Consider the following 22,410-nt stretch of genomic DNA (forward strand, 5'->3'; position numbering starts at 1 on the left):
GTAAGCATGAATGAAGATGGCTCATGAAAGCAGGACTGAAGTTTGCTCAAGGAGGGCTTCTTGGAGGAGGTGAGCCAGTCTGAGGATGCCTTTCCATGCCTCAGTGTTCTCTCCAGTCTCCAGGATGCTTTCCTCAGAGCACTCCCTGGTACATGAGTTAGACTTTCCTAGGTTGCTTCAAGATCAGCTGTTATCAAACCCTTATCTCCATGTTATTGTTTGGGGATACATTTTGCATCTAGTGAATGAATGAGTCACAGCGACTGGGACATAAAGTATGGTTCTAAGTTGTAGCAACAGTGAACGCTAAAAACCTATGATCACCTGGAGTCCCGTTTGCGTTTATAAGCTCAGGGCCAAGGAGAGCTCTGTTTCTCATCTGGGATATCACAGCCAGACTTTCCAAAGGCTCTTAGAGCCACAAAGCTTTATCTGCATAGCTTCTGGTAAATAATTCCCTGGCTCTGCAGGCTTCGAAACTGATTTTTCATTCAGAGTGACTGATTATTTCCAATTTTGCACAGAGAGTTAATACTTGCTTTTTAAAAACCCCAAGGTATTTCAAGTTGACATGATTCCAATTCAACTAAAACTGTATAGATTTGCAGGTCTTTTTGCTACCTTGCTTTTCACGAAGCAATTTTGCATGCGTGTCCCATGTTAATAAATACTTTTCCAGCATGTGGGTTCTCATTCTTGCTTGTATTTCACAGGTTCCGTGTGCTATAGTCACAATACACTTCAATTGTTGAACATTTGGGTTGGTCCCTGCAGCCTTTGGAGAAAGTGCTGGGGGAGCCCAGTGGCCAACATGTCAGGATTGAAAGCCAAAAGCCTCTGACTCAGATGTTTACTGCTTATACCATCTGACGTCAATCGCCACCATGGCAAACCTGATCTGAAAACAAAATTCGTGGTAGTAATAGCATGATCTCAAAGGACTTTTTGGTGACGATTGAATAGTACCTGGCAACAGCTTTGAACAGTGACATTCAATAAATGTCAGTTATTGGCATTTCTGTAAAACACCGGCAGGTACAATGTACATTTCTGCACACTTTGTTTTGAATTACGGTTTTCTGAAAGGAAGAGCGTTGACCTGTAGTTTCTACGGAACAAAGTCTTATAGAAATACACATTTTTGGTGTTTCAAAGTTACATGGCGGGACATCTGGGGGGCTCAGTAGGCTAAATATCTGCCTTCAGCTCAGGTCCTGATCTCAGAGTCCTGGGATCCATTCCCGCATCAGGCTCTCTGCTCAGTGGGGTCTGCTTCTTCCTCTCCCTCTGCTTGCCGCCCTCCCTCCTTGTGCATTCTCTCTCCCTTTCTTGTCTGCCAAATAAATAAATAAAATCTTAAAAAAAACTGTTTTAAACCCATCATCATCAAGCAAACAAATAAGTAAAGCCCAAGGCCACATCTCTCCCCAGAATTCTAGCTCCCCAGAATGGTCTCCCAGTAGAAATGTATGGCAGTGCTTGGTCTGCTGTGCTGTGGCCAACGCTGGGTTTGGGAAACTTCATTTTAAGCTTTACTGGCCTCATAGGTATCTATGACTCTGTTTTACTTGGATTAATAGGTTTTAACAGGTTTCTCTATTTCTTTGCCATGTGGATTTCTTTTATGAATTGCTTGTCTCCTGCTTTTATTTAATTGTGAAAACTCTCCTGTAACAGCCGTTATGTCTGTGATGTGTTCTGCAGACATTTTCTTCGTTTTTTTGTTGTTGTTTAACCTGATTTTGTTGACAATTTTCTTCAGATCTATAAGAATTTCAGCTTTTATGTAGTCGGATATCATGAGCTTTTCCTTTATGAGTCGTACCACGGGAACAACTGTAAAAATGCCCTGTGGAGGGGGCACTGGGGTGGTACAGTCGGTTCAGCATCTGACTCTTGGTTTTGGCTCAGGTCGTGATCTTGGGGTTCTGAGATCAAGCCCTGTGCCGGGCTCCATTTTCAGCCCAGAGTCTGCTGTGTTTCTCTCTCCCTCTGTTCCCTCCCACTGTGCTCTCCTTCTAAAATAAATAAAATAAGTCTTTAAAAAACTGCCCTATGGAGTAAATATTCGGATGAGCTCTATGTGCCTTGCTGTGGGTTAGCCCGGAAACTAGCAGAAGACCCAGCGTGAGAAAGTTGGACAGAATTAAGAAGAACACTTTGCTTCCCGGAGAATCGGCAGCCCCCTTCTACCAGGAACAACCTAGCATGGACGGCCACACGGGGGGCCCCAGGGAAAATGGACAGACACATCAACTCACCCTCTGAAGAAATATTCCCCAATTGTAAGATGACACCAGCTCGTTATGTTCCCGTCACTCTGCCCTCATTCTGCCTTTAATTTGCCTATTGTTTCCCATAAAGACCTTTGCAGAAGGCTCTTAGGGCCGAAGCCCCAGAGAATCTTGTGCTCGTTTTGTAGCTGGTTGATATCTCATGCCCCCTAGCTGGGCAAATATTGGCTGGAATATGCAGACAGTGATAAAGTCTGTGATTGATGTCCCCCCACGCCCCCCCACCCCGAGCTTTTGAAGACATGATCTGATCACTGGGCAGGCCAGTCCCTGTGATCTACTTGCCACGGCTGTCATGACTCGTGGGTGCCAGGACCCCAGCTCGACCCGGACCTCTGCACCCCAAGTAATCCACCTGCTTCTCAGTCAGTGCCGGGCAGGAAACAGCTCCGGCCCCACAATCTCAGACAGGTCTGAACGCCCCTGCACCCCCTTGTTCCTCCTGCCTGGCCCAGGGCTTGTTTGGTTTTGTGACGTTCTCTGCTAACTGGGCCTTCTCCACGCTGAGTCCTCAACTGTTGATTTTTGCTTCACAGCGTCAAGCACTGACCCAGGACCACACTGAGCACCTCAAATATTTGCTCACTGAGAGAGATGAATGAGTGGGTGTATGAATGGATGAACAGAACATCAGATCCTGTAAACATTTCGTTTCTGAAATATGCTCTATTATACCTGTTTCTTTACTTTTAAACAGTTGTAACTACAAGACCATCCCATATCTGCCACAGGAAAAGCCGCAAGAGACATGGGTCCTGGGGCAACTGGAGCATCTGCCTTCAGCTCACGTCATGATCCCAGGGTCCTGGGATCGAGCTCTGCATCCAGCTCCCTGCTCAGTGGGGAACTGCTTCTCCCTCTGCCTGCCACTCCCCCTGCTTGTGCTCTCTCTTTTTCTCAAATAAATAAAGAAAAAAATTTTTTAAAAAGAGAGAAAATGGTCCCCTCGGAACTCTGACCCACCCCCACCGGGGCCCCACCTGTTTAGTTCATGCTGAGTCTCTGGTCCTCCAGCCTCACTAACGACTCAGGGCCCCCAGCCTAGACCCTCAGTGTTCACCTTGGACTTGAACTTCCCTCTCCTCTGGCTCCAGCGGTACCCCCAGAGCCTGAACCAAACTAGCCACAGTGGTTTGGCCAGAACCCAAGCCAGGCCCTAGATCGTGTCTCATAGATTGTGAATGTCAGGGGGCTGAGCTTCGATGGGACCTCAGTGATGACACAGCTGAACTGGCAGGACCAACCAAGACCACAAATTGGGTGTCAGGGAATGGGGGTGGGAAGTCAATCCCTCTGGGAAGGTCGGGGACCCACTGCAAGGTTCTGCTCTAAACCTGTCTATGGTCCTGCTTGCCAGGGCTCAGCAGCCAAGGTCTTGCTCAAACCCTGGGACCCTGAACACTGCAGCCTTTCCTGGCCTTCCTCTTCTAACTTGATAAAAAGAAAAGTGCTTACATTTTTTATACACTATCCCAGGAAAAACGAAGCATAATTAGGATTCAAAACACGCTTCTCCCCTGAGGACGGAGACCTGTCTCTTTTCCTCCGGCATATCAGTCTTAATCTAGGCACAAAAGTAACTGGACAGATTTTCCCCGGGATCACCTGGTTTCTTGATGAACATTTCCTCTGTGGGTGAAAAGCATAAATAACCCCAACATGAGAAATGCTTCTAATCCAGACCATGAGGAAGCTTCTAGCAATGGGATCCTTCTGACAGCAAGAGTGGCTCGCTCTCAGCTTACCTTGAAGGAAAGCCCTGTGCTGTTCCATAACTCGAAAGACTCCAGTTAACGAGTCATTCAGGAGCTTTACGTAATTTAAATTAATGTTTTCCTCAGTGACTGTGTAGTGTGTAAAGGATCCCAACAAGGCCCCGAGAGGCCATACAGACAGGGGCATGGCCATCTCTTTAGTGGGGATGGGGCTGAGGCCCATCCTTGCCCTTTCTGACGCTCCCTCTCAGCCCCGCGCAAAGATGCCTTGTGAAAATGCCCACCTCTAAACACTCTGGGGAGATTAAATGGGATAAGGATGTAAGTGCCCCTCAGAGTTGACATTCAGGTAAAAGTTTTTATTAAAACTAGGGGAAATGGTGTGTGTGGAGGGGTGGGGGGCAGCGGCAGAGAGGGCAGAAGTAATATACGGAAACTCCCCGAACTTCCTCCTCAATTCTCCTGCAACCCTAAAATTGCCCTAAAAACAGTCTATATTTTCTAAATAAAAATAAATGTATTAACTGAGCAAAAGTACTTCATTTTGTGGGGTAGGAGAGCCAGCAGCGACGGCTCCCCCCTCTCTTTTGATGAAACATGATTTCACCTTTTTCTCCAACTACGGTTCTCAAAATCATCTAGAGAACATTCCATTACAAAATGGAAATCCCACTGGATGGCAAACACAGCCTCTTTTCATTTTTTAAAATTTAATTAATTAACATACAGTGTATTGTTAGTTTCAGAGATAGAGTTTAGTGATTCATCAGTTGCCTATAACATCCAGTGCTCATTCCATCACGTGCCATCCTTCATGCCCACAAGAGGAAGTTTGGAAGGACCACAAATACGTGGAGGTTAAAGAGCAACGTACTAAAGAATGAATGGGACAACCATTAAAGAAGAATTTTAAAAAAAAATCATGGAGGCAAATGAAAATGAAAACACAACAGATCAGAACCTTTGGGGTACAGCAGAGGCAGCCCTAAGAGGGAAGTACATGGCAATACAAGCCTTTCTCAAGAAACAAGAGAGATCTCAAATATGCAACCTAACCACACACCTAAAGGAGCAGAGAAAGAACAGCAAATAAAGCCCAGATCCAGCAGGGGAAGAGAAATAATAAAGATCAGAGCAGAAATCAATGAAACAGAAACCTAAAGAACAGTAGAACAGATCAATGAAACTAGGAGTTGGCTCTTTAAAATAATTAATAAGATCAATAAGCCTTGGGCCAGAGTTATCAAAAAGGATAAAGAGAAGGAGGGAGAGAGAGAGAGAAAGCACCCAAATAAGTAAAAGCACAAATGAAAGAGGAGAGATCACAACCAACACCAAAGAAACACAAACAATTACAAGAATATATTATAAGCAAATATATGCCAACAAATTTAGCAATCTGGAAGAAATGGGTGCATTCCTAGATACATTCCTAAACTACGAAAACTGAATAGGAAGAAATAGAAAGAAGAAATAGAAATAGAAAATCTGAACAGACCCAGAACCAGCAAAGAAATTGAAAAGGTCATCAAAAATCTTGCAGCTTCTTTTTGATCCCTGGCACTCTGGGCTGTGCTCAAGGATGCATCAGATTGTGCAGTGAGAGGTGGGTACAGGACTGGGGCTCAGACCGACTTTCCTACAACTGCTCCTTTTGGAGTCCCCAATTCGGAGCTTTTGCTCTACATGCTTAGCCCCACACTCCTCCAGAAAGCTGTCTTAACAAGTCAAGTCTTGCATGAAGACATCATGTCATCATGGCCCTCCATACCAAGCTCTACAAGCTACCAAGAAACTCCATAGACTCACTCGGGTAGGAGGAGAAGCCACCAGAGTGGGTGTTCCCAGGAGGCGGTGCACACACAGGAGGGAGTGTAGACTCTGAATTCAGAGTCCTGGATTTGCACCTTATCTTCACTGCTGATTAACTGGGTAATTTCTGGTAAGACAGGAAGGTCAGTTAACCCCTCAGAGCCTCCATGCCCATTCCCACCCAGACAAGAGGGACATGGGGAGCAGACTGTGCTCCCCGAGACAGGACCCACGTCATTTGCGCAAAGCAGAGACCTGGTCAGGCTTGCCCAGACAGAGCTGGCACAGGGAGGAGCTTCAGCCAGTGTCACAACGGAGGTGGATACCTCTGTCCTCCAATCTCCCACCAGTGCCTCTCACTGGCCAAACTTACAGGATCCAGGTGCCTGGGAGCGGGGGTCAGGAGGGAAGGGGCAAGACTAGAGATACAAGATGGGCTTTCCAATGCATTTAAAGCTTTGTTATGCCCGAGAAATCGCCACCCTAATTTAACAGGTGGGAAATCTAAAATGTTAGGGCCCAGGGATGTCAGGGCCCTTCCCAAATGTAAAGCGAGTGGTGACAAAGCTTCGGGGCACCGTGTCCTTCACGCCAAAGCACCCTTCCCTGTAGCTCCAATAATTACGGCAGGTGCCTCATTTTACCCACATACCACTGTCTTCCACTCAGTTAATTTCACGTATACTGGGGTGTCCTTGTTGAAATAGGGACTCTCTTCGGTCAGCACAGATGTTAGCTCACAGGTGCCCAGTACCATGTGAACCTCGTGGCATGTACTGTTATTGTTGTTGTTTTAAGATTATATTTATTTATTTATGACAGAGAAGAAGAGAGAGAGAGATTGAACAAGCAGTGGGAGTGGTAGGAAGAAGGAGAGGGAGAAGTAGGCTCCCCGCTGAGCAGGGAGCCTAATGCAGGACTCGATCCCAGGACCCTGGGATCATGACCTGGGCCGAAGGCAGATGCTTCACCGACTGGGCCCCCTAAGCACCCCTCATGGTATATATTCTTATTAATCTTTGTAATAACCTTGTTAGGACCATTACCATCCCCTCAAACCAATGGAAAGTCTTGGCACCGAGAGGCTAGGGACACAGCTGGACCCTGCCCCCTGGCCTGGCCCCTCCTGGGTGTAATGGACTCAAGCACAGGTTTGGCACATCCCCAACAACCGTGGCCTGGGTATGGGTTGACAAGCCCTGAGAAAGAACTAAATTCAGGAAACCGGTTTCCCCCTGAGTGGCCAGTGAAGAGCTCCCGGATGCCCCCTAGAGGCGGTATGGGTCCAGGCAGCTTCCACAGGGCCTCTGGGGGCTCAGCCAGGGGTCACCACCTAGGGGAACACAAGGGGCTGGCTCCAGCTATTTGCTGCAGGCGTGCCTGTGGCCAAGCCACCTGACCTCTCCACACCCCCACCCCCGGCCTGGAAGATGGACATTATACTGAGGATTCTAAACAAGATGCATAACCATTAACCTGTAAGCATATGAGCTGATGGGCCCGGGGGTTCTACCGGGTCAGTGCTGGACACCCAGGAAGCTTCCTCCCATCTGGCCAGCTTGGCCGCCCTCCAAGGGCTATCTGGCCCTGCTACACTGCACAGAATCAGATCTGAGCCTGCAGTTGCCCAGGACTATGCTCTACCTCTTGGCCGCCACTGGGAGTAGAAAAAACATGCCTCTGGGATCAGAGTAGGCAGAAGGGCTTGAATCCTGGCTCTGCTCCAGGAGGCTGTCTGCTTCCTCCCCGGTACACCGGGCAGCGAGATGCTGCAGGCAGAAAGCCCCCGGACTCCAAGGCTGTGTGCAGCTGCCCTTCGTTGCTACCGATGTTGGGAAATCATCACGTTATAACTCAGTCCTGTTCCAGCTGGGTCGTCTGGCGACGACAGAACCTCAGGGCAGTGCAAGGCAAACAGGAGGATATCCCTGCCAGGGACAAAGATCGAGCCTCAGTGTTTTCCTGGTTGACGGTTCTCATGGGCAGAACCCACAGAGAAATCTGTGTCACGATTTCTCTTTTACTCCCATGGGGACAGACTGCTGCTTCTGCCCGCCTCCCTGCAAAACGTATCCTGACACGTGAAGCTGCCTGGGAAGTTGATACCTGCAGCAATTGCAGAAGAAAAATACGGGGGCAGCCAACTTGTTGATATTATTCCGATTTATACCTGGCCTTGGACAATTTGGACGGTGGTTACCAAGGTATGTGTATTATTTGGTTCCTCTTTTTTTCACTTATGCTTCACATGGCCCAATTACAGCAAGCAACATTGTATTCACAGAGCATACACATGTACCCTTACTAACACTTGCTGGGCAGACTTCCCGGGTCGCCTGTCCTTCATCGGCTGCGGCCGTCGTGAGCCACGTTGCTTGGTTCTCCTATTGAATTTGTCCCTCAGACATGTCAATTCCCCAATGGGATTAAGAGGTGTAAGGTTTGCTGTTCTTTTGCACGCTGTCTGTTTCTTTCCAGAAGAACAGGGATGATACAAACATGTCACCCACCCCTCGGCACAGCAAGCATGAACACCCCATCTCTGCTGGCTTTTATCATTGGCTCACACTTTACATTTAAACTTCTTTTCAATCAAAATTGAAAATTTAAAAATTTTTATCACTTCCCTTTGTCTTTGCTATTCTGAAAAGTTTGTACGAGAACCATCCAGTCATTCTGATTTTTAATGTCGCCCCTCCCATTTCCAATTAATTCTATTCTCTTCCAGAAGACACTTTCCTGGCATGGAAAGCCTCTCTCCTCGCCCTTAAAATGCTCACCCCCTTTCTCTTGATCTCTCATAGTCACATTAATAGGTCACAAAAGGCCACCACCATCTGCCTTTTCCATAGACTCGAGATATTAAATTATGTTCTAGTTGGGTGCTTTCTTCTTAATAGCAGTCACGCCTGTGGCTAACTCACATATTGATTTATCATCTTTCCCAAATATACAACACCTGCCATCAGGAGTCTGGTTAGTTGGCTTTGGCACAGTCTTCGGGGAGTCTCCGTTTTTTTTTTTTTTTTTTTTTTTTTTTTTTCACAAATCAGGTCAGTGGTAAATATTGACTGCGGACTCCCTCTTGCTCCTTGGAGGGGGTTGCTGGTCTGTCCTCAGTGTCGTTAAAAAAAAAAAAAATCTGTGTTTGAGGCTTCCCCAAGTCAGACCTCAAGCACACGCTGACCCAGGATTGTCATATTCTATTGTCAGAAAAAGCAGATGAGTCACTGCTGCCTAATTTCTGCGAGGCTTATTGTGTGCCCTATCTCATTTACTGTCTCAACAACCCAGCCCGTGAGTATGATTATCATCGTCTGACCAAGCTTCAGAGGCGCTGGTGCCCTGACCCAGGCTATACAACCAGGAACGGGAGCACTGGGGGCTGGTGCTACGTTGTGGAGGCTGAAGTCAGCCTTCTCTCCTGACAGCTGTGGCCAGTGGCCATGGGCTCCTGAGCCACCTGCTGCCTCTGCCCACCCAGAGGAGGCTCTGGTCTGGGCTGGAGAGGCAGCGCGTGCCACCCAGAGTGTGGTCTGGGCACTGCCCTTTCACCACACGCTGGAGCAGGTGCACAGGGGACAGCTCTGATCTGAGCCCCAACCTGGGCAGAGACGGGCAGAGGCTGGACCAACTTCACGGTCCTCTGTGGCCCAGGAGAAGTGCTTCCACCACCTCCTCCAAACCCAGGCAAATGCTGAAATCATTACCCTACACAGGGCAGTGGTGTCCTCCCCATCTTCACGCCAGCCTTGCTAAGTAGCAATACTATCACCACCCTAGAAATGAGGCAATGGGCTCAGGGAAGCAGGTGGCTGGTCTCAGCCCACACGGCTACAGCCAGTTTCTCTGGTGGGTTTGTGTCCTCGGAACACCAGACCCGGTCTGCTGAGGTCCGGTGCCTGTACTCTGCCCCCTGATGCCCTGAGCATCGCCTCCCAGAAATGCTAATGAGCAACTCGAGACACTTCACAACCTCTTTAATGCACAAAGTCTAATTTTCCTGGAGTCTTTCCCCAAACTTGCCACCAGACTCAGTTTCTAAGGTTACAGGGTAAAACCTTCAGAATGATGCACATCCTTGAGAGGAGAAAACAGATGTAAATAAATTCTCCTGCTATTTATCTGATTTTTAAGGGTTTGGAAGGGTTGTTTTTTTTTTAATTATTTTCATCAAATTGGCTGTGCACAGATGCACCCCCAGCACATGTCCAGAAGAGAGAAAGAGGCTGCGGTAAAGGACACAAACTTGCTCCTTTTCAGAACCATCCCCTCACTCATCTTGTCAGAACTGTTCCAGGATGTCTGCTGTATCTGCTGGGGAACTGCACCCCCCCACACCTCAGGCAGAGAGGATCTGTTTGTCTCTCCAGCAGCGTGGAAAACCCAAAGAGGCCAGCTTTGATGCTGTAACTGGCACCTTTGCTATGGGTTCTGTTTCAGAACAAAAAATGCTGCCCATTTGGAGGAGAAACCAAGGGGAAGAACCCAGCTCTCAGAGCTTTTGACAGAGAAATAGGATTAGGGAAGAAAACCTGGATCACTTTCTTGAACTTCCCTTGGAAACTGGAGAAAACAATATTCCCCGGGACAGGGAAGCACTGGGCAGCATTTCACCCACCTCTGACAATCCCACCTGCTGGTGACTGGCTTGTTAATACCATAGCTCTCATTATTGACCACCTACTGTGTGCCCCGCCCCTTACAAACATCAGAACAGGTGTTTATAACCATCTTGCAGGAGAACTGTTGGCTCTCCTGCACACGGAGCATAGGAGCCCTGGCAGGGGACATGCAGTGCCCTCCAAGCAGCCTGGGTCCACCTGGTTCCTAGCCACCTCCTTTCCCACCCCATCTCCTGGCCTCCCTGGGCTCCGGATGCACCAGGCACCAGCCTGGAAACTCCTTTCCACTCGCTTTGTTATGTTGCTATTGTGGCTCAGAGAACACAGGCTAAAAAAAAAACCGTCAGAAGTTTCTGCTTCTTTCCCTGACTTGTTGCTTAGAGACACACAAAAAGACAGGTGACTTGGGTTGGCACCTACGTTTGCAAAAAGTTCCTATCGTGTGCCCACCGGCCTGCAGCAGGATGCTGAGCCATCCTAAACCAGCTGGAGGAAAACCGCTGGCTGAAAGCAACAGGTAAACCTCTGGTCCCCAGACCCCAGGGCCACAGCCATCCAGGAGCTGGACTGTCCAGTGGGGCTGGTCCCCCGGGCTACAAGGACAAGGAGCAGTACTCACAGGCAGCCCCGCGGTGCTTGCTCGCTCCTCTCTCTTCTCTCTCCTCTCCCTGTGACAGTTCAAAGACACAGAGGATGTGATTGCCATTTATATAGACAGTGTCCGCCTCCCCAAAGCCAATCAGAGCGGCTTGTTCTGCTCATTTCCCCGGCAGCAGCATCTCCCACCTCCCGCCCTCCTGCTCCTCACCCCGGACTCAAGGGCCGGGTGGGGGCAGAGCAGGACCACGGAGACAGTGGAGACTGCAGGCGGGGGGGGGTGCGGGCAGGGAATGGGGGGCAGAGGGAAAAGGCCACAGAGAAAGGGCTGTGTTTCTCCAGAGCTCTGCGCAGGACCCAGATGCACGGAGACCTTCAGGGCAAACTCAGAGCAGCAGCAGAGCGTCCGGGCTTGTCAAGGAGGAAGGACCAGCGTGGCAAAGCAAGCAAGGAGGACTCACTCGGCCAGCCCCGACCATCAGAGCCCGCTGCCTGGGGGTGGTGGGTGGCTCCGGGGCCCCTCTGTGCACGGGCCACCCAGAACGAATCGCTGCCAAGCCCATTAGTCCAGATCAGAGAGCGGCAGACGCAGGTGAAGGTTTCATCCGATTCATGTGATTCAAAATCCTGTTCTTCGGTTAAAAGAAGCCTATAGCGTTCAAAACACAAATGTCTTTTTTTTTTTTTTTAAAGGAGAACATTTTTAAAAACACCTATTTAAGATAGATTTTCTAATGGTTTGTAACCGGTGTGCAATAATGCACTTGGCTTTCTTTTTTAATTGAGGCATGATTGACATACTATATTGTGTTACGTTTAGGCATACGGCGTAGTGATCGGATGTTTGATCCCCAGCCTGAGTCTAGGCACCTGTGTCACCTCTCCAAGTTGATACCATAGGATCAGCTCTCCAAGCTGCCCATTATGTCCCCAGGAATCTTTCTTTAATAGTTGGAAGTGTGCACTTCCTGACCCCTTCATCCATTCCCCACCCCCACACACCCGTCCCTTCAGTTCCCTCTGGCAGCTACCAATCTGTTCTCTGTATCTAGGACTCTGGGTTTGGTTTTGTTTGATCTGTGTTTGAGATTCCACATGTGAGTGAGATCATATGGTATTTGCTTTCTCTGGCTTATTTCATTTAGCACAATGCCTCAAGGCCCATTGCAAATGGCAAGATTTCTTGGGCTTCCTTCTCCATCCCCTCCGGCAGACTGATCAGGGCAGTACACCGGGCAGGGTTCATTTCTCTTTGAAGGTGTGCATAGAGCCCTGGGAAAGGGGGACTGGCAGAGCCCACCCAGGTCAGGAGGGGCGTGCATTTCCTCTGCTCCCACCGCACGCGCGCACACACACACATGCAGTACACGCCGGCTAACCAGTGGGGGGCAGAAGCCTTGGAGGGGAGGGGCTGGGCCTGCGACAGGTGTGGGGTGGATGGGGGGCTGGTGAGGAGCCTCGCACCCGGTGCACAGCTTCATCCCTCCTTCCGTGGCTGGGTGAGGGCAGGAGGCTGGGATGCTTCTCATCCCCCAGCCCTGGGAGGGGCTACTACAGACAAGGGGCAGGTAGGACCAGGCACTCCGCAGGAAGAGAGACCACCCTGGCTGGGTCAGCGGCAGCTGAGCCCTGGGAAGGGCTCAGGGTCTCAGCACACTGCTTCGTAAACCCTGCATGAAGACAGGGGGCTCTGCAGAGAGGGACAGAGGTATGGTGAGGGGCTGAGCCCAGCGCAGATCTCTGGACAAGGGGGTTTGAGAATCAAGAGATATCCTCCATTCCATAAAGAGTCACTATAGTAATACCTAGCATTTGGGGTGCGTGGGTGGCTCCGTGGGTTAAGCATCTGCCTTCAACTCAGGTCATGAACTCCGGGTCCTGGGATTGAGCCGCGAGTCAAGCTCCCTGCTCAGCAGGGGAGTCTGCTTCTCCCTCCGCCTCTGCCTCTCTCCCCAGCTCGAGCCCTTTCTTGCCTCTCTTTCACATAAATAAATAAAATCCTTTAAAAAATACATTTGTAAAGGTTTCATTACAGGCATTTCTACATAAAATCACTCAGTCCCTCATAACTGCCTCACAAGGTAGATATTCTCATCCCCATTGTACAGACAAGGAAGCTGAGGCCCAAAGAGGTTAGGAAATGTGGCAAGGTCCCACACAAGCATACTCCTTGCCAGCAGGCCAGCCTGTGCTCATGCTGGACACAGAAAATCTGCTTGCTGGGTGGCATGCCAGGAAGGGAGGCAGACCAGGAAAGAAAGAGCAGAGAGAGAAATCCACAGTTGTCCACCAGGACCAGTACTGCAAAGCTGGTGAAGGGGGCACAGCCCAGGCAGGAGCCCTGAAGCTGGAGACCCAGCCTGCGTTTACAGAGAAAGCGAAGTCACTGAAAGGTTTCAGGCAGCACACCACCCTGCCTAATGCAAGTGTTTAAAGAGAAGGCACAGGGGACATCGGGGTGCAGTGGTCAGTTAGGCATCCGGTTCTCGGTTTCCGCTGGGGTCATCATCTTGGGGTTGTGAGATGGAAACCATGTCAGGCTTAGTGGGGAGTCTGCTTGAGATTGTCTTTCTCTCTCTGCCCCTCCCCCCTCCCCCACCACTTTCTCTCTAAAATAAATACATTCTTGAAAAAAAAAATAAAAAATAAAAGAAGACTCAGCTCAGGGTTAAGACCTCGGGCTCTGGAGGCTGGGCTTGCTGCACTGCCCACCCACTGCAATCATGGCAAGGCAGGACTTCATGAGGAACAAGAAAATAAAAAAATAAATAAAAATAAACATTAAAAAAAAAAAGAACAAGACAATAGGAGTGAATCTAACAAAACCTTAACAAAAGACTTGTAAGACCTGGATGAAGAAACTTGTAACAACTGATGGGACCCATTCAAGCAGATCTAAAAATGGGAATAAATGCCTGCTGCATGTTGTAAGCATTTCCATTTCTTTCCATGTGATTCGCAGACTCAATACCATTCCAATCTAAATCCCAACACAGATATTTGACTCTAAAATGTAAATGCCAAAGCAGAGGTCTATGAATAGCCAGCATACTCTACAGAAAGAAGGATGTTCCTGTCTGTTCTACTTATCAAGACAGACAGATGAAACTGTAAAAAAAAAAAAAAAAAAAAAAAAGTCATGATTTTGATGTAAGGATAGACACCTGACCAATTAAACAGAATAGAGAGCTGGGAAAAATCCCCACCAATACATGGACAATTGACAGATATGGAATTGCAGATCAATAGAGAAAGAACAGGGTCTTAAGCGGTTCTGGGCAACTGGTCACCTACTTGGGAAAAGAATGAAGTTAAACCTGTTTCTCAATCCATATACAAAAACGGATTTCTGATAGATTAAATCCTTCACTGTGAGAGGCAAAATTTTTAGGACAACAGAAATGCATTTTTATGATGTTGAGTAGGAAGGATTTCTTAAATGATGCACTCAATCAGTTAACCATAAAAGATTGACAATTGTTGCTACAGTACTAGTAAGAATAATTGTTCTAGGGCACTTGGATGGATTAGTTTGTTGAGTGTTCAACCCTTGGTTTTAGCTCAGGTAGCGATCTCAGGGTCGTGAGATGGAGCCCCATGTCTACTCCATGCTTAGCACAGATTCTGCTTAGGATTCTCTTCTTCCTCCTCCGTCCCCCTGCCCCAGAAGCTCTCTCTCTTTCAAACAAATAAATCTTTAAAAAAAAATTTCATTTGCCTGGCCCTGTTCTAGGGCCTCTGTGACATTGTTGAACAGAAGCAGTTGTGAACATTCTCATCTTGTTGATTTTATAAAGAATGCTTCGAGGGGCACCTGGGTGACTCAGTTAGTTAAGCCACTGCCTTCGGCTCAGGTCATGATCCCAGGGTCCTGGGATCGAGTCCTGCATTGGACTACTTGCTCAGCAGGAAGCCTGCTTCCCCCTCTCCCACTGCTTGTGTTCCCTCTCTCACTGTGTCTCTCTCTGTCAAATAAATAAATAAAATCTTAAAAAAAAAAAGAATGTTTCTAGCATTTCACTATTAATAACAGGGTTTTGTTGGAAAACCTTTATTAGAAGGTTTCTTCTATTCCTACTTTTATAGAAAATTGAAGTTTAATTTTATCAAAGTATTTTCTGCATCAAATGAGAAGAGAATCATATAGTTTTCTGAATCTAAATTGTTAATATGATGAATGTCATTAATACATTTTCTAATTTTCAAATATCCTTTTACTCTTCAGATAAAACTACGGTGTGTTAGCCACTTGCATAGAATTTTTACTTCCTTCCCATGAATAAAATTGTTATTTTTCTTACTTTTATGGATTTTCTCTAGTTTTAGTGTCAATTCTGTGATCTCATAGATGGAGGATAACCCCTTTTTTAATTCTCTGAAGCAATTTATATAATTTTGAAATTTGGAATTACCCAATCACTGACAGAGTGACAAATCATACATAGAAATCATTGTCTGAGGAAATATTTTTCATAAATCAATTTATTTATTATTCAGGACCGTTCAATAGGATTTCTGTTTCTCCGTGGTATTGTTCCAAATGTAAACGAAATGTAATTTTAAATTTTTACATTTAATGACAAGGGTTTGTCTGTTTTAATAATATACTCATTATCATTCTGCTTGATTGAATTTATAATGATGTCTCTTTTCTTTTTTTCTTAAGCTTTATTTTTAAATTTTATTTGAGAGAAAGAGAGATCATGAGCAGGGGGAGGGGCAGAGGAGAGCTAGAGAGAAAATCCCAAGCAGACACCCCACTGAGCATGGACCCTGATGTAGGGTCTAATCTCACAACCCCGAGAGTATGACCTGAGCCGAAACCCAGAGTGTGGACACCTAACCCACTGAGTCACCCAGGTGTCCCGATAATGATACCCCCTTTTCTTATGATATTATTTATTTCCCTATTTTCCTCTCTTCTTGTCTTTACTTAGTCTTGGGATCAAGACCCGAGCTGAGGTCTAGAAAGAGATGCTCAAACCAGCGAGCCACCCAGATGCCCCAGGACTATTTCTGTTTTAGATTTAAAAAGAAGAATTTGTGGCTTTGTTGGTCTGCCCTCATCTACCTTTATCTCCTTCCTCATTCATGTTTCCTCTTAATCTTTATTATTGCCTATGTTTAATTATCTTCATCCTGTTATTTTTCTGGAGCCTTTAGTTGCTTGCTTATCTCAACTTCTATCCTTTTTCAATTTCTAATATTAGCTTTTTTTTAAAAAAGATTTTATTTATTCATTTATTTGTCAGTGAGAGAGAGAGAGAGAGAGGAAGCACACGCAGGCAGAGAGGCCAGCAGAGGCACGGAGAGAGGCAGGCTCCTCGCCGAGCAGAGAGCCCGATGCGGGACTCAATCCCAGGACCCTGGGACCATGACCTGAGCTGAAGGCAGCGGCCCAAATGACTGAGCCACCCAGGCATCCCTCTAATATTAGCTTTTAAAACTACCTGCTTTCTTCTATGTTCAGCTTCCAATACATATCTCAATCCTAAAACAAACATTTATTTCTGAGTATTATTTCATTTCCATTCTGTTTTTTTTCCTTGATGTGTCAGTTACATGGTATATCTCTTCAAAACAACTCCAGACAAATGGAACAATTTTTGCTTTAAAAAAAATGGAATGGAAGTGAACTGAATGGAGTTGAATTGAATTGAACTGAACTGAACAGAATTGGATTGACCTGAGCTGAACCGGAGCAAGAGAACTCGCTGGTCTGATAGCGATTCTCTGACAGGTGTTGAGATTTAGGCGATGGCTGGTTACATCCTCAATTTTTGTCACATTTCACGGACACTTGAGAAGAAAGCATGTTTTCTAGCTCTCTGCCGAAGGCTTCTATCTATGTCCCCCATACCAAGATGGTTACTTATCGAAGTTTTCCAAATCTAATATTTTTGCTCCCTGGATCAGTCATCCTGTTTACTACCATCGCTAACGATGCATTGAAAATTTCCATTATGAGGGTGAGTTTGTTGATTTCTCCCCAGTTGTGCCAATATTTGCTTAATATACTTAAGATCTCTTTATGTTCATACACTAGGGTTATATTGTCTAGAGCTGTATCTTCTTCTCGGTGGACTGAGCATTTTATCATCGTAGGTACCATGGGCTCCTTGAATCGATTATTGTGAATGACCTTGTTCAATGGGAACACACTGATCCTCTTCCTCAGTCCTAGCTGCGGTCGGCCTCCTTGAGCCTCTCTCGTGCCACTGGAGCCAGGGGTGTCGTGAAGTTCAGGGACGGCCCCCCGAGCAGATGGCCGTGTTTCTTCCCATGTTATTTAGTGATTTTTGAAAGTCTGGAAATCACGATTTAAATTTTGGGCAGCACTGACACATTCCTGGTTTCAAAATGTCATCTTTCCACTCTGGAGAGTCCTAGGGTGCCCCTCTATCCCACACGCGTATGCAGCCACAGGGCAAGGGCTGAACCCTAGGATGACTTACTCCAGCAGTAGGAGCACCGTTTGTCACCTCCTGGACCCAACATGCTGGGTCACTAGGCTGACTGAGAGCAGGACAGGCTGCTTCTGGGGGTCAGCGTGCTCTGGTAAGGGACCCTCAGACCCGGGAGCTTCAGGCCCCCAAGGCTGTGCACAGGGAAACGTGTCTAGATAATGTCTGCTGTGCCCTCAGGCCACCTTGGGAGATCAGAGCCTTCGACCCTGTGTCCAGTCCTGCGCTTGTCACTTTCCAGCTGTGCCTTGACGTTCCTCACGGCCACCCTTTCTGTCCCCCTCCTGCCCACAGTCCTGCACCTCTGGTCCCGTCCCTCCAGCGTCCACTGCCTGCTCTCCGAGGGACTCCTGTGCCTGGGACATAGTAAGTGTCTTAAATATCCAACGCTTTTCCAGGGGCCACCCTATGCCGCAGCGACATCCAAGCGCCAGTTTCGCGGTCGCAAGAGGGGAGGCCTTGCACGACTATCCTCCTCAGCTCTCCTGACTCAGTGTCTTGTGCATCCAATGAGGATATGTTAAAGAAGAAGGAGGCGAGTCCCAGCACAGGCTGAACACTCAGAAGCATTGTTTTAACTACGACCTGATGGAGAAGCAATGATAGTCGCAAAAACGGTACCTTCTGAAGAGACTGTAACCAGCAGGGCAAGTTGCCAGGGAAGACCCTTCAGTTCTCCTCAGATCACCCTGGACAGGGAGCCTCTGAGGTTACCTTTGATGCTCCAGATCTCACAGGGAAGGGAAGAGTCACCATTTCTCTATCACCTTCCAAGCGCCGGATATTTTCCAGACAATATGAGATCGACTCCTCACAATTAGCTGACAAGGTGGGTGCTAGAAAAATCCCCATTGTCGAGAGGAAGAAACAGAGACCCAGAGGAACAAAGGACCCAAGACCGCAGTGGAAGCAAGTGGTGAGGACAAGATATGCCCATGTCTGTCCTGTCCTTGCTCTCGAGTGACAAGCAGGAAATCCTCCCCAGCCCTCGCCTGGCCACACAGGAGATGCGTGCAGGACTGTGTGCGTGCAAGCACCTAGGGTCAGTCCCCTTGGTCCCGACAGCCTTGCCTAACAGCACTTGACCAATAGTGACGTCCAGTCCTCAGGTGAGTTAACGTTAAGCGAACGTTCAGTACCCTGGGACCGGGAATCAAGGTTGCGGTTTCCGACAATAACCATCAGTTAAGTATGAAGCCTGGGACTTACTTGCTGGGAATACTACCTCCTTCTGAGTCTGTTCTCCGTCAGGAGACTCTCTCGTTCTGGGGGCTGAGGAAAGCGTGGCCAGGCAGTCTTCCGACAGGTCACTCTTCGTAGCTTGAGATTCAGATGGCTTCCTGTCCTTGCTTTCCCAGCCTCCGGGGCTGGTTAAACATTAATTTCTCTTGGTGATAAAGGTCAAGAAAATCTGGAGGAACCTACCGGGAAAGCTCATTCTTCAAAGCTCGTTCGTTCCATCTACACTCCCAGACGCGTGGATCCCTCTGACCACGGGCCCATCACCAAATTCCCACGTTTCCCCCGCAACACCCCGGCTTCGATTTTTCAAGCCCATTAGGTCATCCCACAAATTGCCACCTTGGCCCACGGGAAGCCTTCCCCGCCGCCCCAGAACTGAGTCTGCGCGCTCTACTCTTCCTCCCCCCACGGCTGAACCGCTGCTTAAGAGAACAATACCGTGGACAAGAGTTTGACAGACCTACAGAAAAAAAAAAAAACACAGTCGAGAGAATTTTATTGGGACACAGAGCACCGCTGAGAGGGGTCACCGAGAGCAGGCAGAGGGGTTTGCAGGGAGCATGGGGGCTGGACGCTTTGGTGCACCTGCAGCTGCCCTGAGCTTGGGGCTTGATGGGTACAAAGGGCGGAGGGGGTGTGAGGCCATGTTCAGGCCGTTCATGGAAGGACTGGGAGGACAGAATGGCCATGGCCTCAGGCACTTGTCACAGGCTGCAGGAGGGAAGAGCTCTCTGTGTTCTGCCTCCGGGGCCCAGGATAGGCCATGGGGGGGGGGGGGCGGGGGGGCGGGGGGCGGAGTCAGGATTCATGGTTAAGACTGGGATCCTGGACAAGTGGAGTAACAGTGAGGAGACTATAAACCTCTACAAAAGCCACTGGAGGAAAGAAAGGAGAAGGAAGAGCAAGTCGGCCCTACAGACACGCGCACTAACGCTCCCTGTGCTGCCCGACCTCAGCAGAGCCCAGAGAAGTGATTGTCCTCACAGAGGAGGGGCAAGGGAAGGGCACCCTGTGGGGAACAGCATCTGTGAAGGCAGCGAGGCTAGACAGACCAATGCAAACCCTGAAAGAAGTCTACACCGCCCACCCGCAAGGTCTGTACGAAGCAAGGGGGTCCTTTGAGCCATGGGTCCTAATTTGTACTTCCTCCAACTGCAGTGGAAGGCACTGAAATGTTTTTAGGAAGCCTGACCCGAGCTTCTGTATGTCTTCATTACAATCACTGGTGCTTGGAAAATGGGTCAGTGGGTGACAAGACTACACTTGCCTCTGCTCTCCTGATTTGCGGGAAAGAGCAGAAATCCAAGGAACATGGTGGGGGTTTTGGATGGGCTGGGGGGGAGAAGAGAGTTGTGTGTGTGTCAGCGTGCCTGTGTGCACGCTCCTGTGTGGGTGTCAGGAGGTTGCTGGGCCAGGGGATGAAGGAGACTAAGAGCCGGGGAACTAAGTGGTAGGTATCGCACACATATTATTCAATGGAGATGTCCAGTGGACTTTTCCACATAGGAGTCTGCGGCTCACAGAAGAGAAGTCTGGATAGGAAATGAAGTTATGAATGTCAAGTTTTAGATGGTGTGTGAACAGTAGGACAAAATCACCCAGAGAGAGTGTGCCAGAGAATGGAGTGCACAAGTGTACAATTTACAGAAAAGAGAGAGACCTGGTGATGTCACTGTGACCAACGATTTCCCTGTCAGTAGACAAAGGCACAGAGGAATTTAAGTGATTTATGGAAAGTTCTTGTTGAGGAGGGGTAAGCTCAGGGTTTTGGTTGGATGACTTCAGGGTACCCCCTTTCCCTGCAGGTGTGTGCCAGCCAACACACACCCCTGGAGTGTGTATTTTGTGCCTGCCTGCTGGCGACTGGGCCAACTGGCCCGATAACAACTTGGACAGAAAAGCCGTGGCGACCCATCTGTTTCCTGAGGTCTCCTTGGCCATAGACTCGACTCTATTCTTCCCTTTTACTTAACCACAGAAGTGATATCACTTAAGAACAGCCTTGAGACATAACATCCGTGATCAGCTCTGGAGATACGACCAGCACTCACACCGTCCTCCATCATCTCCTCCTGGGGGTCCCCCAGCAGAAGCCCAGCCTCTAGGGCTATAAAAGTCGGTCTTACAGGAAGTGGGCTGTGGAGATCCGTCTTGCAGCCGGCTGCCCAAGAAGTGCTTCTGTCTGGAAGTCTTCTTAGACCATCCCTTGTCAGCCTGGACTGGACAGCTTTTTCCTTTGGTCTCATGGCTCCTTTGGCTTTGGGAGGTCGTCTTGCATACACTTCCCTTTCATGGAGCACCATTCTTTCCCTTGATGGATACTTTCTTCAGTGTATGTTTCAGTTGAACCAGTCCACAGAACATTCTGTGTTCTAAGGACATTCTACCGATCTCCACGTATGCACGCACACACATGTCCGTCTCTGGACACACAAGGCACATGAGCCCGTCTAAGAGTACTCCCCAGACCGACAGACGTTCCTTTAGGAGACATGATAAAGCTTCTGAAGAGCCACAGTTAAAGCATTCTTCCATAATTCTCTCTGGGAGAGAGTGCGCTGTCGACATGGACTGTCAATATTGACCTTTTACAGGATTTCCAGTGCCTGAAACTGTGTTAACCATCTGGCAGCAAAACCGTCTATCCTATGCCATCTGCTTTCCCCCACTGGACAACACACCATAATCACACTTCGTCACAATCAATGTCCTTCCCTTAGCTTGACTGGGATTTCTGTTTCTGGATGTTTGGAATCTTCATCCAGGGGGTGTTCAAATCTGGTGACCCCGGCTCTGCTCTTCTGGGCTCTTCACTGTCAGGCTTGGCGTCTCGTCCACTCAAAACTGTAGACACATGGACACCTATTTCTCTGTAGTATTTTTATGCATTCAGAGTTTTTACTCTTAGATCTTCACTCCCCCTGGAATTTACATCGGAGTGACGCAGATAGCAGGGTTCTAACATATCCCCCCAACTGGTAAACCAATTCTCCCAACATTATTTTGGAGCAAAAGTCCTCCTCTCGTCTTGCTGATTCTTGAGCTTGTGGTTCTTCTACTGAGTCATCTGTCCAGTTCTCTGCCCATGGTTCCTTATGTCAACATTATCACATTATAAGGAACTAGGATACTTGGAAGGCCAAGAATTCCCATACAAGTTTTCTTTAAAAAAAAAAAAAATCCTTGGGGTGTCTGGGTGGCTCAGTGGGCTAAAGCCTCCGCCTTCAGCTCAGGTCATGATCTCAGGGTCCTGGGATGGAGCCCCGCATCGGGCTCTCTGCTCAGCAGGGAGCCTGCTTCCTCCTCTCTCTCTCTGCCTGCCTCTCTGCCTACTTGTGATCTCTGTCTGTCAAATAAATAAATAAAATCTTTCAAAAAAAAATCCTTGCTACTTTCAAATATTTCTGTTTCAAGAGGAACATTCAAATCGTTTGTTGGTACCTTGAAAAATTGGAGTGAGAGGAACATTAATGCATAATGTTAAATAAAGTCTTCCCGTACAGAATGTTGTTGCCTAACTCCAGTCCCATCTCTGTCTTTGTCTGGGTTCCCTCCAGAGCTAATCCTAAGACAAAGATGAAAGGCAAGTTGTTTATTTTGTTTGTGACTACAGAAAATCCAGGGAGGGATGGGGAAGTAAGAGATGGGAGGAAGCCGGCAC

General features: G+C 48.0%; 1 protein-coding gene across 5 annotated transcripts in view; it reads right to left on the bottom strand.

The window, feature by feature from the left end:
• DDC (dopa decarboxylase) overlaps window positions 1-19,110 on the bottom strand; it is a 75,918-nt gene extending 56,808 nt beyond the window's left edge. Inside the window, exons 1-2 of one of the 5 annotated variants that reach the window (XM_032305591.1) lie at window positions 19,089-19,110; window positions 11,066-11,114 (exon numbers count right to left, since the gene is read on the bottom strand). The gene's annotated coding sequence lies outside the window, so the exon portion shown is untranslated. Of the gene's footprint in view, window positions 1-11,065; window positions 11,115-18,716; window positions 18,884-18,932; window positions 19,031-19,088 lie in introns of those variants that run through there. The other 4 variants (XM_032305593.1, XM_032305595.1, XM_032305590.1 and 1 more) reach the window with 4 other exon arrangements.
• Window positions 19,111-22,410: the final 3,300 nt, after the last annotated feature.

The sequence above is a fragment of the Mustela erminea genome, chromosome 11 (genome assembly GCF_009829155.1).
Source record: "Mustela erminea isolate mMusErm1 chromosome 11, mMusErm1.Pri, whole genome shotgun sequence".
Classification (NCBI taxonomy): domain Eukaryota; kingdom Metazoa; phylum Chordata; class Mammalia; order Carnivora; family Mustelidae; genus Mustela; species Mustela erminea.